Here is a 15,003-nt window from a genome sequence, read left to right as displayed (position 1 = left end):
CCTGTACTTTTTCCAACGGTTGAATCGGGTACGCGGGAAAAAGGCATAAAATTAAATGACATATTTGAAGCTCGGTCTATTGGTTGTGCATCTCGCGTATGCGTCGACAGCAGATGTGCGCGACACTCGTTCGGCCTTCCTAACTAGAGCCTTGGCCGGCTAAGCCAACGCATTAAGAAAATCCAATGCGCATGGAATCTTCAAATAACTAATAATAATAATAATTTTTGTCAAGCTGTTAAAAAACATTTGCTAAGTATATTGTGCGACTCTATATAGCATAGTAAATATTAAACTTTGTCTATTATTATCGGTTTATCTTCGTTGAAATATCTAAACGACTCATAGACGTTTTATATGGTCTCTCTGTTTTGATTAGGGTATTTTAGTGTATTTTGTGTTTAGATTGTAAAAACCAACTAACGAATATTAACAATAGGTGCCTAACATGTGATTATCGGCGCGAAGATAATGAGCATCGTTACCTGACACAAGTCAGCCAGCGCCGATCCAAGCCGATAGATTCATCGTTTCTTCTTGCTTGTTTGCCGGCTAGAATGAAATAAGCTGTACACTGTTCTTCAACAGCCCTCTAGTTCATCCAGATAAGCAAAGATCTACTCTAGTAGCTCACCTTCACCTCGCAGGCGTGACGGGTCATAATGTTTAAGGCGTTCCTACGTATACGCCATTGCTATGACGCCAGAACTGACAACACACTGGTAACGTCCAATGCTAGCGATATCACAGAAAATAGAAAATTACATACAGCGAATTCTGTTCACTTAACTCGGATCTGTGATCTAAAGATGAAAAATCGCAGTTTTCTCTATATTATTGAAGGTATTAAATTTAGTAAGTTTCATTTATGCAACGAGTCGAATTTAAATTGTTTGGAAATCTTTTTGAAATGCGCTAATCAGAGTCAGGCTTGTATAATTTACTTGAATCAGCATCAAAAAAAAAAACAAACCGAAAAGGACCCGTAAAAGCGCTTACTGCCATCTTAGGGCCGTGTCTGTTTCAATAAACAAAACAAAGATTTGGTAACCACTATTCAGCGCTGCACGTATTGCGAGTTTGAACTGGTATCTCAGTAAGATAGGTCACATAAATACCGCAAAATTTGAATGCTTAATTGTATCTGTGAGCGATGTCCAGGGTCGATTTTGAGCTAAGGAAGTCAAAGTCCATGATTATTTAAACCTCATTTGTAGCTGGATGATAAAGGCTTTCTCCAATAACTTAAAAGTGCTATGTGTAAATTAATATTTAAGTCATTTATTAAACTAAACAAGTTATCTGCTCACTGAGGAACTGCAATGTGCACTATTTTTAACATTGCTTTAAACACGTAATAGCGGTACATGCTTTACGAACGATGTGTTTTTCTAACCCGTGGGTTAAACGCTGGCCGCTGGATCCCTTTTAGCGGCCGTCTTCTCCCGGATCATTAGATTTTGTCAGGTCTCCTAATGCTACTTGACTGTTGGATCTTTATTGACTTCTCAGCCTCCTTGGCTCCTGAATCGTTCGTTTTGTCTTCGTAGTTCTCTTTGACCACCCGCCGTTGGCCTGGTCAGGCCTGATCACGGCCAAAACAGGTAGAAAATATCAACGAAGCGGGCGGTATTCGACAAACACGCCGGTTATATCGAAAACAAAAAAACAACCACTGTCCAAAGTATCAAGGGCCGAAATAACGAATGCAGATATAACACTGCTTAATGGTGATGTACGGTTATGCATCAAGTAGCGTCGCGTTATCATTGACTATTAAGGGTGATTTTTAATTCGCTACCGACTTCGGGCGACGGTTTTCAGGTTGCAGACTCACCGTATTAGTACTACGCATAGAGCGCATGTAGTAGACGAAGCAAGATCGCTTGTTGAAGTCTTTTCCGATTCTGATGACAAATTGTGATTACCGGCTGAAGGCCGCAACACGGACGTTGCTTTAAAGTATGTACAATACAGTTAAGTAAATAAATGTTCCTTTAACAAAAAATCATAACGAAATTACCTCCAACAAAGACTGCGACAGAGAAGTGTTTATGTTAGTGGCTCGTGCCCGTTAGGTGCTATACACGAGCCCCTATATAAAATGCACGCAAACTGTAAGATGTTGCCTAGCGATACATGCACGTCCCAATGTTGATAAACGAGGTTAGCGAGCAGTAGAAATAGTAAACAGATATAAGTTAACTGCTAGTTATGTACTTAATCTATAATCGAGTGGATAATCCCACTTTGAGCGATTCGTCTAAGTGATAACGTGTTTCCAAATGTCCAGGTAATGCCTGAAGCACTTCCTGTTGCCTTTAGCGAACGTTTCGGCCGGATCTATCATAATCCTAATGGGTCATGTATTCTTCAGCTGGCGGAGGGGGGCTCACTGTAAAATCCCTTATAGGACACAGGTTGACATACTTAAACGTGAGTTTAAGTTAATTGTTCATTGGATTACTGTTACAACAGTTAGAGCTATCTTTCTATATCTATCTTTTTCGTCTCTAACATGTATCCTGATCGGCACTCTGGTCGCATTGAGGATTAACGACACATCGATTCATTCGTTAGAAGGTTTCGTATAATGGAAACTAGCCTGCACTACATTACGACAACACATCAGCGAGTTTGGCAAGCGGTTACCGTAAATATCCGTACGAACGCATGCGTCGACAAGTTCAACGGGAGTGTAATTAAACCTTTACTGAATGAGAGCCGTTTCTTGATTTGAAAGAAAACTTTCTATAAAAGTTAGTTGGAAGAACCTCTTTCACCCTATAAATATTAGCTCTAGCGAATATATTTTCTTCAATCAACCCTATTTTAGTTTGTAAATTACCTGCTCTACGTATGTAATGGGGCCGAGACATGAGTAAATCTAGAATTTCTAAAGTCATTTGTCGATATTCTGTGGTAGCTTGAGCTGCCACAATGAAGCAGCAGGTGATTACCTACAACAGATGCTGTAAATCAACCGTGGTAAAATCTGCGTCAGACCATTTGTCGCGAGGTGCATTAGCATTGGATGCACCTCGCACAAAAAATGGGCTTTGGGTTTCTTCTTTTCGGAAATTATCGCAACGTACACATTAAACGATTTTACTGCAGTCCAACTTTTCTGTTGGAGGAATAATTAAATATCTATACAACACACACACATTAAATAATTATTGTATATTTTCATTTTTTTTTTTTAGTCTAGCTAGCAAATCCTCAGCTTCGATATAAGATTTTAATTGATTATTTAGCCATCTAAAACAGATAGTAAAATAAATTACAATACATTTGACAGTGAATTTGCCTAGTTTATACGTGTCACGTATTCTATCAATGATAGCTAGAATAGCGATTGTAGACTACCCTGTTCGCCGTTCTATTAGTTACTTAGATCCTAGTACCAAACAGTCCATACGCTAAAATAACCAGCCAATTTGGACCATCATACGTAGGCAGACAATGTTATCAGACCTTTATAGCTGAGGACGTTTCTATCTAAACAATGCTAACCTTTTAGATTGTGAGCCAGTCTCAGTAACCCTACTGAAATACACTTTCACCACTTGTACCATTTTATTAGATAAGTTTTATAATGTTATCTCAAATTTCGAAGCTTTTTTTTTTTGTTTTTTTTTTTTTATTAGTATTTCGCGATGCGCCGAAAGGCCTACGGTGAGATAAATATGAATGTACAACATGGCTGTGCGCTTGATACACTAACAAAAACGATGGAAACATAATTGCGTTGATGAGGTAGATTTATTTTTCCTTTATGAAGTGTCATACTGCTTTCGTCTACAAATGTTTGGGTAGTAGCTAGGCAAGTACATCAACAACCAATGAATACCACGCTCTAGTTAAAAATAATAGTTAGTACTTTGCATATGCAACGGCTTCTTTATGAGAATGATTAACTTTAGGATAAATATTTGTTTTTACATTTTCTACGGAGAGTTAAATTTCTATATTGGATTGTGGAAGGTATGTAATCGAATTTGCTTGATTTTCCGTCTACGAATGGGTTGTACCTAGGTCGCGTCGACCCTTCGAAGGTCCATGTAGGTGCTTTGTTCGCAAAATCTGTTGTGAATTTTTTTTTTGCTGTGTTTATTAACGCACTATTATAGAGTCATTTACTTACAGAGAGTACGGAACAGAAGAGTGCCATTTTCGAGGACGTTATTGCCTCATAGTATATCATAGAACTGCTTTACTTTTTAGGTGCTCTATGTACACATAGCTCGAGGCGATCTAGGTTGAACATCGGGGGTACTTAGAACCTACAGAAAAAGTCCGAGACTTAGGCAGTACAACGAACACTGCAAGGCCAGCTTGCTTGCATAGACGCCGTACCCTGATAAGTAATATTCTGAAGTAATGTACTGCTTGCTCGAACCGAAATCTAACCGTCGATGTTGTGCTATGACCGAAGTTGGACTTTACCATATATTACTCAGATTTAATAATTTGTTCACTTCACTCCTCTTGTTTGCAACTCAATTTTTCGCGTTTCGTGCCGGAATTTCATATCAGTCTCTGTAAGAGTTTAGCCACTACTAAGATGGCGTATTGCTGTGAAACTGAACTAGCTTAACAGACGCACAGAGGTTGTACGAACCAGTTTTATCAGGCGACTGCGATGCGAACTTAAACCACCCCAACTTACACTTGTTTCAGGTAACTTGCATGACTGCATGGATATGCGAATGCGTAAGGAATATTCTAAACTCAAAATAATTTCATATCACGGCAAGTCAAAGATATTCAAAATTTCGGGGTAAGCAGGGGTTGAGAAATTGACATGTACTTTTATCGAAAGCCATAATTTACTAAAACGATAACTTATAATGACTACTACGGACTTTAAGGTTACGGACTGTTTCATCTATTGATGAAACAGTCCGTAACCTAAAAACAGCATTGTATATAAGTGTTTTGCGTAAACAGTTTACTGTTTTACGTATATAGCAAACTCGTTGTTATAATTGTCGTCTTAAATAATATGCAGCTAATGATTGTACCCTGAGACAACGTGACCATTATATACATTATACACGTCAGCTTTTTTTTTTTGTTTTACTTGGCTAGGTGTGCCTGAAGTAAAAAAAAGTTTACAGCCCGGATGAGGTCTGGGTTGTACAAACACGTTTTTCCTGTCCGTCATATCTTCAACATGCTATTTCCGTACCCCTAGTAACTATTTATACATTAAAACTGACATGCGAAATAAATATCTCGCTTTTATTATAGAGTTATTATTATCAAAATGGCAAAAAAAAATCTATCGGTTTGGCCCAAATGAAGGTGGACTTACATTGTATTGTAAATTCGGGCGTAAAGCCTAACAAATTGAAGTCGGACTTGTCGCCTTACGCTGCCTGTGAAAGAACTGTGTACCAAAAAAAAAACTCCCGAATTATATAAAGGTTATTACCATGTACATTACAGTTATTGAAAAAGATACATATGTATGTATATAATGTATCCCAAATTAAGCTCGTTCTTATTGGTACAGGTATTCACAGAGACCATTCCAAACGTACAGGGGGAAATGGTGAAGACGTACTTAGAAATTTTGATTGAATCTATATCTTAAACGTAATATTATTTGCCTATATGTGAAATTAGTCTAATTAAAACCAACATATCTATTCATTTAAGCAAGTTTGCCTGTCAACGAACAGCACTTATATAGCGTTGTCACTATCACTTAGATTTCGGCAGTCGTTCGTATGAAAATTATTAGAAGTTTAAGATTCTTTCGAGTTCGAAGGTAACTTTCGAAGGCGCACAGAACGCAGCATAGGCTCGCCTGAGAAAACCTATCAACGCACATTCAATGTATAAATATATGCAGTGCCTATGATAAGTTTTGTGCAGATGTCATAATATATATGTATTGGCTATCTGTTTATAATTGTTGCAAGAATGGATTGGGGAAAGGAAATGCTGACATTATGCCACATGTAGCCAGATCAAATTTCGAATATAATTTTCAAGTATGAGTAAGTTAAATGAGCAAATTGCTTATCGATGTACTAGCTACAAATTAGTATTGTTCTTCTGTCAATAAACAGCTTCAATGTCATATATATACATAGATGCTGTGGTTGTTACGTCTATCATCGTCAAGCATTTTAATGTTTCAGTTTAACAACATTTATTTGCTTTAGTTTACTTGCTTTTAAGTTTATCTGCTTAAGATAAAGTCAGTATTCAGCAAAACTAAAAAAAGAACCTTTTTTCTTAGTTTTGCGTGAGTTTTTGCGGATATTTCAAGCTATCCACACCTAGTTATGTACTAGGGCTTATTGGCAACCACTGGACTCCTTTCTGTTTAGGTCAAAAAGGCATAAGACGTTCTTCGAGTTGATACATCTCTAACTTATTCGTGCAGTTCTTCTGGACATCCCTGTAATCTACACAAGATTTTTAACTTAACAATAGTAATCAGATTGCTATTTTGATTAGTATCAACTTCATAACGTACTTCTTAATGTTTGGAATATGAAAAAGGTACATATGTATATACCTATATATATATATATATATACACAATGGGGTAAAAGTATCGTGACAGCGACATCTAGTGGCAAACAAAAGCCAAATTCTTGTAGAATAACACAAAAAACTCGTCACGGCAAAAAACACCATATAGTTTCCTGAATTTGAGCAATGATGTGTTGTTATCCAATCTTTCAGCAGTGGGCATATCCCAGCCAAGTATCGTTTCTTGTCGGAGATCGACGGTTTACGTTATTGCCAGTTTTCATGTGGGTTCTGAAAAGGCCGAAGAAGACTATAATAAGATAAACAACAAGACCTACAATGAAGTTTTGATTTAAAGAATTTGGAAATAAGAAAACGTCACGAAAGTTTTATTTGGTACACCTAGGCTTTTGATGTAGAAATTAACGGCCGTTTTAGAGACGAGAATGTTAATTGCCAATCGGGTTCTTGACATAATTCTCTGGCTGTTTTGAGTTCTTGTATTTTCGCCTGGAGACTTTCGCCTGATTTAATCGAGGTATACGGTATTTATATTGAGTAAACTTGTCAAATAAGCAGATATATATACTTAGCTCTACGTTGCATCCATGGTGTCGACCAATGGTGCTACATGGGTAGAAAATATTTAACTAGACTTTATACTGAAACAATCACGGAAACGTATTATCTGTACATATAGATGCTATGTATTTTTTCGATTAAATGGTTACTGAATTTATGATATTTCACATCAGAGATGTCACACAGCTCAGATCCATTCTCCGTTACTCAGTTCATTCTTGTAGTAATTATTATTTACGTAGTTAAAAGTTATTATTATGTAATAATAATTATTATTTATTACCATATTTTATTCTCGAGCTTTTACGTATATCCGGTCCATGAGTGAGGTTAGCGTTGTCACCTACATTTTAAGTGCCGTAGAAACTATTTTTCCTAGCTCCTACTTGGAGTAACGTGCTATTTTTAAATATATTACTACATCTTAATCAATAAATCGTAATCGCTCCTGTCTTTCGCTATCCGTATATAAATGTTTGTGTGCGTAACATAACTATCTTCTGTATAAATAGATTAGGGACACACGTAAGAGTTGAGGCCGATATCCTCAGGCAGTTGTACGTGCAATAGCATGCAGTTTTTGTATCGAACACCTAATGAACGTGGTTAACATAAAACATATTAAAACTTAATTTCTAATTAGAATTCGACAATTGTGTTTTTCTAATGGCTCTTTTGTTGCCATTCTAAACAGATCAATAAAGTTTCGGTTTGAAGAGATGAGGTCTTTAACGAACAGTCAGAGTCCACACTTTACAAAACTAGCCTACGGCGTAAATTTATTGAAAAAGTTTCCCACTGAATGTTTTAATTAAAGGGTGCAATTCATATAGATGAATTGTATCCAAAATCAAGTCTTAATATAATAATAATATAAGTACACGTAACTTATAGAGTTAGCTGTTTCATGTTTGATAGGCAACCAGTCATACACAGAATCGACAGATTGTATCCAGATCGATCCAGGTAACTTAGACGCCATTTGGTAAAAGCCTCTCATTGTAATGCGTCTTAACGTTGCATGTAAATTATAAATATATATATTTACGCACACGTATTTTGATTTTTTAAGGGCTTTCCTAATTCCGTCATAACCACTCATAACACGTCTCTTTGTAGTCCTTAACTATTTTTTTTTGACAAACTTAACAGTAGATAAGGCTGATCAGTGTAACTGCAATATTCTCTCACTCGATCTAATAAAAAAAATTGGACACATTGCTTTAACTTCCTAAGAGTAAGCAGTTTCATTGAAATGATACTGATGAAATAATTTTTCTCTTTCAAAGATGAATACGAAACAGACAACACAACCTGCGACTATGGATTGCCTCCACTTCTATGTAGAGACAAGCTAAGCAGTGCAAGATTTATGGAAGATAGCGAGAAAGCTGGAAATATATTCCAAATTTTATATATCGTCTTTTTTTAATTTTTTTTGTCTTTCTTAAACAAAAATATCCTACTCCCTAAAGATGTCCTTGTAATAGCTCTACTTCTAGGAGCTTCGTATTTGGCTGATAGATCGATATGAAAGCCATTGACGATGGCGACAGCATATCATTTTTTTTCGCTGAGTTATTTGACTGATTCGAACCGAGCCGAAGCAATGGAGGGTCTATAACGCACTCGATATCTGACAGGCAGTCAGCAGGCTCATGCAGTCGACAACATCAAAACATTAATAAACAGCAACATTAAGGACACAGCCATTTAGCAGCAGCGATTTCGATGGTTGTCTCGATGTAAGCGGCCGCTGGGGCGGACACTCTATCGGCCCATCGCTGTTGCCCCTGCAGCTCGATCGCGCGTTTGACGATTCGGTCGTAAACAACAATAGCGAACGGGACCGCTGTTGGCTGTCGCCACCGTAGAAATGTGGCCGTCGTCTGTTGTCATCTTGATGTCGGCAGCCATGGTACGGTTTTAAAGAAACGGCATTTCCAGACTGATCGCGTTTCGCTTAGTTTCGTTGCTGTCATAGGCTCAGCAGCGGGGGCGGCGGCGGCGACAACAGCGAACAAGCTAAATTACGCGCGACTGTAGCTAAGCCGACTTGATCTTCTCGCTGACCCACTCACAAATCGGATGTGTGGTCTCTCTGACTTTGGCTTTCTTTTCTGTCTTTTCGGCCGATCTGTGTACAGTTATATTTGCTCGGAAATTTCAGCTATTACTCACATCTACCGAGCAGAATACATGTTAGTATCTTGAGGGTTATCCATTTGCAGCGTACAGTACAATAAATATCGTTCGTATCATACGTTGAAATGACGCCACATACACGCACGTGCATTAACGTAGAAACATACAATCGCACATAAGTCGGCATGTCGTTTTGAAACAATGTACACATATAAGAATAGTTATAATCGATAGACTATTAAATGCTCAGAAACCTAGAGGCGCTGTCCATGAAATTGGGAAACTCGGCAAAAGGATCGAAGCAGAGGATTCAAGTATATAGTTACAGTCTATAGTTACTGCTAATTTCAAAACTTTTTTAATTTATTTGCAAGATATTTGCTTATTGACGTGAAACCTTCAGGGACATATGACCGTTTTCTAGTATGAAAACATGACTGGCTTAGGTTAGTCTGGCCATTGTTTTAAGTTCAACAATATATAGCTGGAAACCCATTTGCATAAAACTTATTTTTGGTCGACCGGTATTTCCCGCTTTTCAGTGCTCCAGCAATCCGCGCAAAATAAGGGTGGTAGTAATAACTGTTTGCTAATATGCACATATTAAGGGTGGCTACGAATCATAGTTAGGTTCTAACGTTTGATGTATAGAAATGTCAGTGTTTTTTTGTACCTATTTGCCCAAGAAGTAAGGTTCCCACTCTATAGAGCGTGGGAGCAACTAGGCATAAAAACTGTGGCGTAAGCTGGATAAAGATACCGAGCAGACAACACCGACATGTTATTATCTAAGTAGCATTTCTCTTTTGAAATCAACCGCTGATTTTTTTGCGTCAGAAAAGATTCGAAGTCCAATTCTTAAGGATTCCGATTCTAGCCGAAACCATAATAATTAAAAAAAATCAAAAACTAATAAGAACGTTATTACATTAAAATATATGTATATCTTCACTTGGAATTTCATACGTAAAGCAAAAAATTAGCTATTTTTGTTTATTTTGAAATAGATACGAGGTATTTTAAATTAACTAAACAAAACGCGATTTTTCGACTCCTGATTTTTCTCATTCGAAATTGATTCCCTAATGGATCCCTATGCATTTCACAGTTACGTAGGCTTTGACTTCTTTGAGAATATTTTACGTGTTTATTTGCTACGAATAGCAGAAAAAATACTGACTTTGTTTATCAGATTCCTCTGATTAATCGTACACACATAGATAGACACACACGCAAACAGATACACACATGAGCACCACAATTGGGACTCTCAGCGTTGTTCGAACACCGCGTCTTCTAGGGGTTAGTTTACAACTTTCGGCTTTTTCTCGTAAGCAGAGACAAAAATGACAGATAGGATATGGGATGGCAGGCCATATTCAGGCGGTAACAAACTAAGTTGGTAGTGGCCAATCGGTGTTACTCTGCAGTCGATATGAAATAATTATGGGCAAACACATTGAATGGAAAACGCAAACGGAACGACATAAAAAAGACGCAAATAGTGGCAATGGCGTCTATTTGCATCTTTTTCTTCTTTCTATATATATATATATATATATATAGTCGTTCTCAAAAATGTATACACTCTAATTTCATTATACCATCATTTTTTGACAATACCGAATTTATTATAAAATCAATGTTTCTCACGCATTCAAAAGACCCTGGGTGAATTTTATTTACAGCAGGACAAAACACCACCACATCATCATCGTGATCTAAAAGCTTATCTTCTAAATGGATGGATGATCGAGTGAACAACTCCATAAATGCCCTGCCCGTATTCCAGACGTGACGACAATTAACTTTTCTTACCCTAAAGAAAAACTCTACGCCAGAAAACCGAAGGTTTGGAAGATTTTAGAAGTTTGAAAATTAATAGTTCACTATTAGTCTATTAAGTCTATTAACCAGAACAATATTAATTTTAAACAACTGCAGCAGGAAAGAGAGATGTACATTTTATGTAGATTTATTCATAAACTAATATAATAAATAAATTAGTTTAATTTAACTTGTAATCATTTAGGTTGCATATACATTTTTAGGAGACTTTGTATATGTCGGCAACCCAAAAGCTGACCATTTATTAGGTTAGGTACCACAGAACGATGAAAATGGAGTGATCCTATGTTAGAGGTTTGAGTTAAACTTTACCATCGCTCTGCAAGCTTTCACAGGAATACGATCACTGACATACGACTGGGGTCCGTCCATACCTATCATCTAGGTCCCCGCTTTATATCTATTTAACAGAAAATTGGTTTAAGTTATAATTTAGAAATGTTAGGGCAACTTCTTAGCGTCCACCGTTAAATGCTATTGTTTGTAATTTATGCCATCTGGCTAGTTCTTTCCCGTAAACATATTGCCCACTTAATAATTACGTTGTTACAATTGCCTTATCTTCTTTCTACAGTTATCTCACTTCACTTGCTTCGTGACGGATATGGTTCTACTTTTTATTACGATTTGTTCTTCGCTCTTCCGGTATTTCGAAGGATAACCGTCACGGCAAGCAACTTCTAGCTTAAGTGGTTTATGTCACTTTATTCCAACGCATTCGCTTATTCAAACTTATGTAAGAAATAGACTCTGGAAATGACATCGCGTATACTGTATACATTAACTATAACAAGGTATGATTAAATAAAGAAACTGTCGCTTTCAAAAGAGTTTTCTAAAGCTTTTGAACGTGGGGAAAAGTGGCGCAAATTGGCTGGAAGCGCCTTAGGTGCAGCATCGAAGAAATGTATCGTTATTGAGCAATATCACTAATCTTAAAGCTGCCTATTGATAACTTAAGTTGGTAACTCCGCTGACTTCACTTCGGTAATGATCAGTAAACTATTGCATGTTTCACGGGTATCATTTATCAGCAATATTTATGTTGCTAGCTAACCAAACTCGAACAGAATTATCTAGGCGAAACATAGTCGCAGTTTGTTATTGGCACGTTATAAGCACGCGATGCAAGCTCACATACATGATGTATAAGGCTTAAAATCGAGAATTTTAAGGGTCCTACCCCTATGGCGTTGGGCGGTGCGACTTTTCAAGCTACAATCAGAAACATATAGACGCGCTTGACGACCTACTGGGCATCAAGAGCCACGCTAACTTGCCCCTCTGCCATTTGGTTGCGAGAATTGAGGAGTCTGCAAATTTGTCAAGAGATATTCTTCTTCAAAGCAAATAGATGAGGCAGGCAACCGGGCCATCAAAGCAGTTATTTTAGTTAGCGCGGGTATCTGTGTGACGTCCTCATTCCACATCTAAGCTCCCAGCATCTTGCTCATCAGATTACCACCCAACGACCGACTGCGTCGTCCTCGCTGTCTTGAGTTCGTAGTCAGTAACGCTCATCGAAGATCACCGAGTCTTTATCTAATTTTTTATGTAATCACCCAGTCAGTACTAAAAGCTGGCAAGCCAAATTAATTGTCATGCTATAATTAAGCGATGAGCGCAGAGCACACGTAGGAAAGGCTAGTTCACATAGAACTGTAAGCCGCAAGAGATCGTCTTCTTAACCAGTTAAATATAGCAAATGACGGAAAGATTCCAGAGCGTCGTCACGATAAGGGCATTCGATTATATAGATTTTCTATAGCAACGGCATGGAAAAGTTTAACAGAAAACTGATGAACATACTAGTTAGGGAACATAAACAGCTTAAACGGGTCGAATTTAGGGGTTTGGAATTGCGTTAACACTGCGTGAGACGTGTCAGAAAACAGTTAATGCCGAAGAGCAAGGGCAATAAGTAGAATGGTGTTTCAAAAACACATGTATGATTTTGTCATATATATGCGCAGCAGCTTTAGCAGATCGGCCATCTGCTTCAAATATTAATTATATGTCAAATGTTTGATCTTTATTAGAATTATTTTTAGTTATTCACGTTCTATCTGGTTTACTTTTAGCTATACATTTTTGCAGTGATAAAAGAGTTGCCTTTTCTTATGTTTTTTAATATCATTCGGGATCGTTGTAATAGCTGATTAACTCGTAATATTCATGCTAAGGAAGCTTCGATATTCTCTATTTAGTGTACATTTTTATTAGTCGAGAAATTAATTATTTTTCATTTCATTTTCTTCATATACAGAAATTACTATTCTATTAATCTCAATGGTAACAGATTTTCAGGAGGGGTACTTTTTCGAGGATAAATATCTTTTTGACAATGCTTTTTTTTTAATGGAGCAATGTCATACGTTTTCTTCTACATTTTGAAGCGCAGGGCTGGGACTTGGAAGGCGTTACGTAGCGCTGCGCGCTTTTTGCAAGCGGCTGTACTCTTAAATGGTACCGACACTTCCAAAAAAGTCCTTGTCCGGCCTATGGTTTTAGGACAGAACTTTAGGCAAAATGTCATTACACCCGGCCTTTAATATTCGGTCAAGAGGATATTTCTTTCTTGGCCAATAAATTCGTTTCAAGATCGGCTTTCTATTTTTTAGAAAGTGTTTTGGTTCTTTTTATGTTGGTATCTTGCGTGACGACGTATGTATTAATTTTATGCCACCGAAAATCCGTGTATAGCAAATATTGTTCAATTTTTAGAGCCCACACTAAAAAAGGTACAAAGCTGCCTCTGACTGGAACGATGATACGGGCATTAACGACACGTAAATTTGTTTATAGTTTTAACCCACTTGGCCGGTTCAATCGACCTTGCAAGTGAGCAAGTAGGTTTTTCTGCAAAACAACATTTTGGTTAGCACCTTTACCTAACTGGAGCCCATGTTGTTCAAATGCCCGCAAGAATAATACTGTAAATAATACCCAAGGCCTAAATATGTATAATATTAGGACACTGCTTGGCTTGCATACGATTTCCTTTCTAAAGATGTCCACATTTCAAAAGCTGAAACTTACGAGCCAATAGCAAGTTCTGCCTTTCACAAGCAGAGCATGCTAGGCAGATGGCAATCAGCAAAGCGTTGATTACGTGCGGAAAAATTACGTGTTTTTAAAAAAAACAATTAATGCAGCAGAAAGTAAGCTTTTACAACAACTGTAATGTGTCAAGACTATCGCTGGCTATAGCCAAGCAAACTTCTAGCTAATACTTTTCTCACAGAGTACACGAGAAGGAATAGTCCACGTAGTAGGATGAGGCGAGAAACCCGACCAGTGAGCCAAGAAAGTGAATCTGCAGCCTATACCAGTCGTTCCCTTTTACCATTCGTACGATTATATTAACTGAATATTCGGGTTGGTTCGGAGTAACGCAAAAGGGAGAAGTTGAGAATCAGCAGGAAGAGGTCTTGGTGGAAATAGATCAAACCGTTGGGCTAAGCCCCACATATCACAAGCCATAAGGTCGTACGTAAAAAAGAGTTACTCCAATTCTTTTTGAAATGGCTAAGAATGTTCAGGCAAAAAAATAAATCGTTCATTCAGCCATCGATCAGTCAGCAATAGAAATAGAGAAATTGTTAATGCTACAACATTTGTGATATATATATATGCACATATTATACATGACATAGCAATTTGGGACAAAATAACTACTGCTTTGGATAGAGTCTTTTCTTTTGCGCAGTAGATATGTTAGCGAAGCCATACTTTGTGGTTAATGCGCTGAATAACTGGAGCCCAGACAGAGCGATGCATTCCAGGGGAGCTGACCATTGAGTGCTTGACGTACTGCGTCTCTTTTCACCACTGGCTAACGCTCTTTCCCTATGATTAACTAAATATATATATATACACAAAGTTTTACGTATTACGGAATTGATACTTTTTATTAAATCGTTCTCATTTGTA

General features: G+C 37.5%; 1 long non-coding RNA gene across 9 annotated transcripts; it reads left to right on the top strand.

The window, feature by feature from the left end:
• The first annotated feature begins 1,241 nt into the window (after positions 1 to 1,241).
• LOC111266410 (uncharacterized) lies at positions 1,242 to 11,898 on the top strand. 9 transcript variants are annotated; one of them, XR_015313429.1, is made up of 5 exons: positions 1,242 to 1,962; positions 2,294 to 2,436; positions 4,684 to 4,783; positions 10,911 to 11,073; positions 11,645 to 11,898. It is a non-coding gene; the product is annotated as an uncharacterized LOC111266410 (long non-coding RNA). The 9 variants fall into 9 exon arrangements; XR_015313431.1 differs by lacking the exons at positions 1,242 to 1,962; positions 2,294 to 2,436 and adding exons at positions 2,194 to 2,293; positions 2,581 to 2,759; XR_015313433.1 differs by lacking the exons at positions 1,242 to 1,962; positions 2,294 to 2,436; positions 4,684 to 4,783 and adding exons at positions 2,194 to 2,293; positions 2,581 to 2,759 and having other exon boundaries at positions 10,914 to 11,073.
• The last annotated feature ends 3,105 nt before the right edge of the window (positions 11,899 to 15,003 follow it).

This window comes from Varroa jacobsoni, unplaced genomic scaffold, assembly GCF_002532875.2.
Source record: "Varroa jacobsoni isolate VJ856 unplaced genomic scaffold, vjacob_1.0 scaffold_1080, whole genome shotgun sequence".
Taxonomy (NCBI): Eukaryota; Metazoa; Arthropoda; class Arachnida; order Mesostigmata; family Varroidae; genus Varroa; species Varroa jacobsoni.
This window is presented reverse-complemented; position numbering and strand designations above follow the sequence as displayed.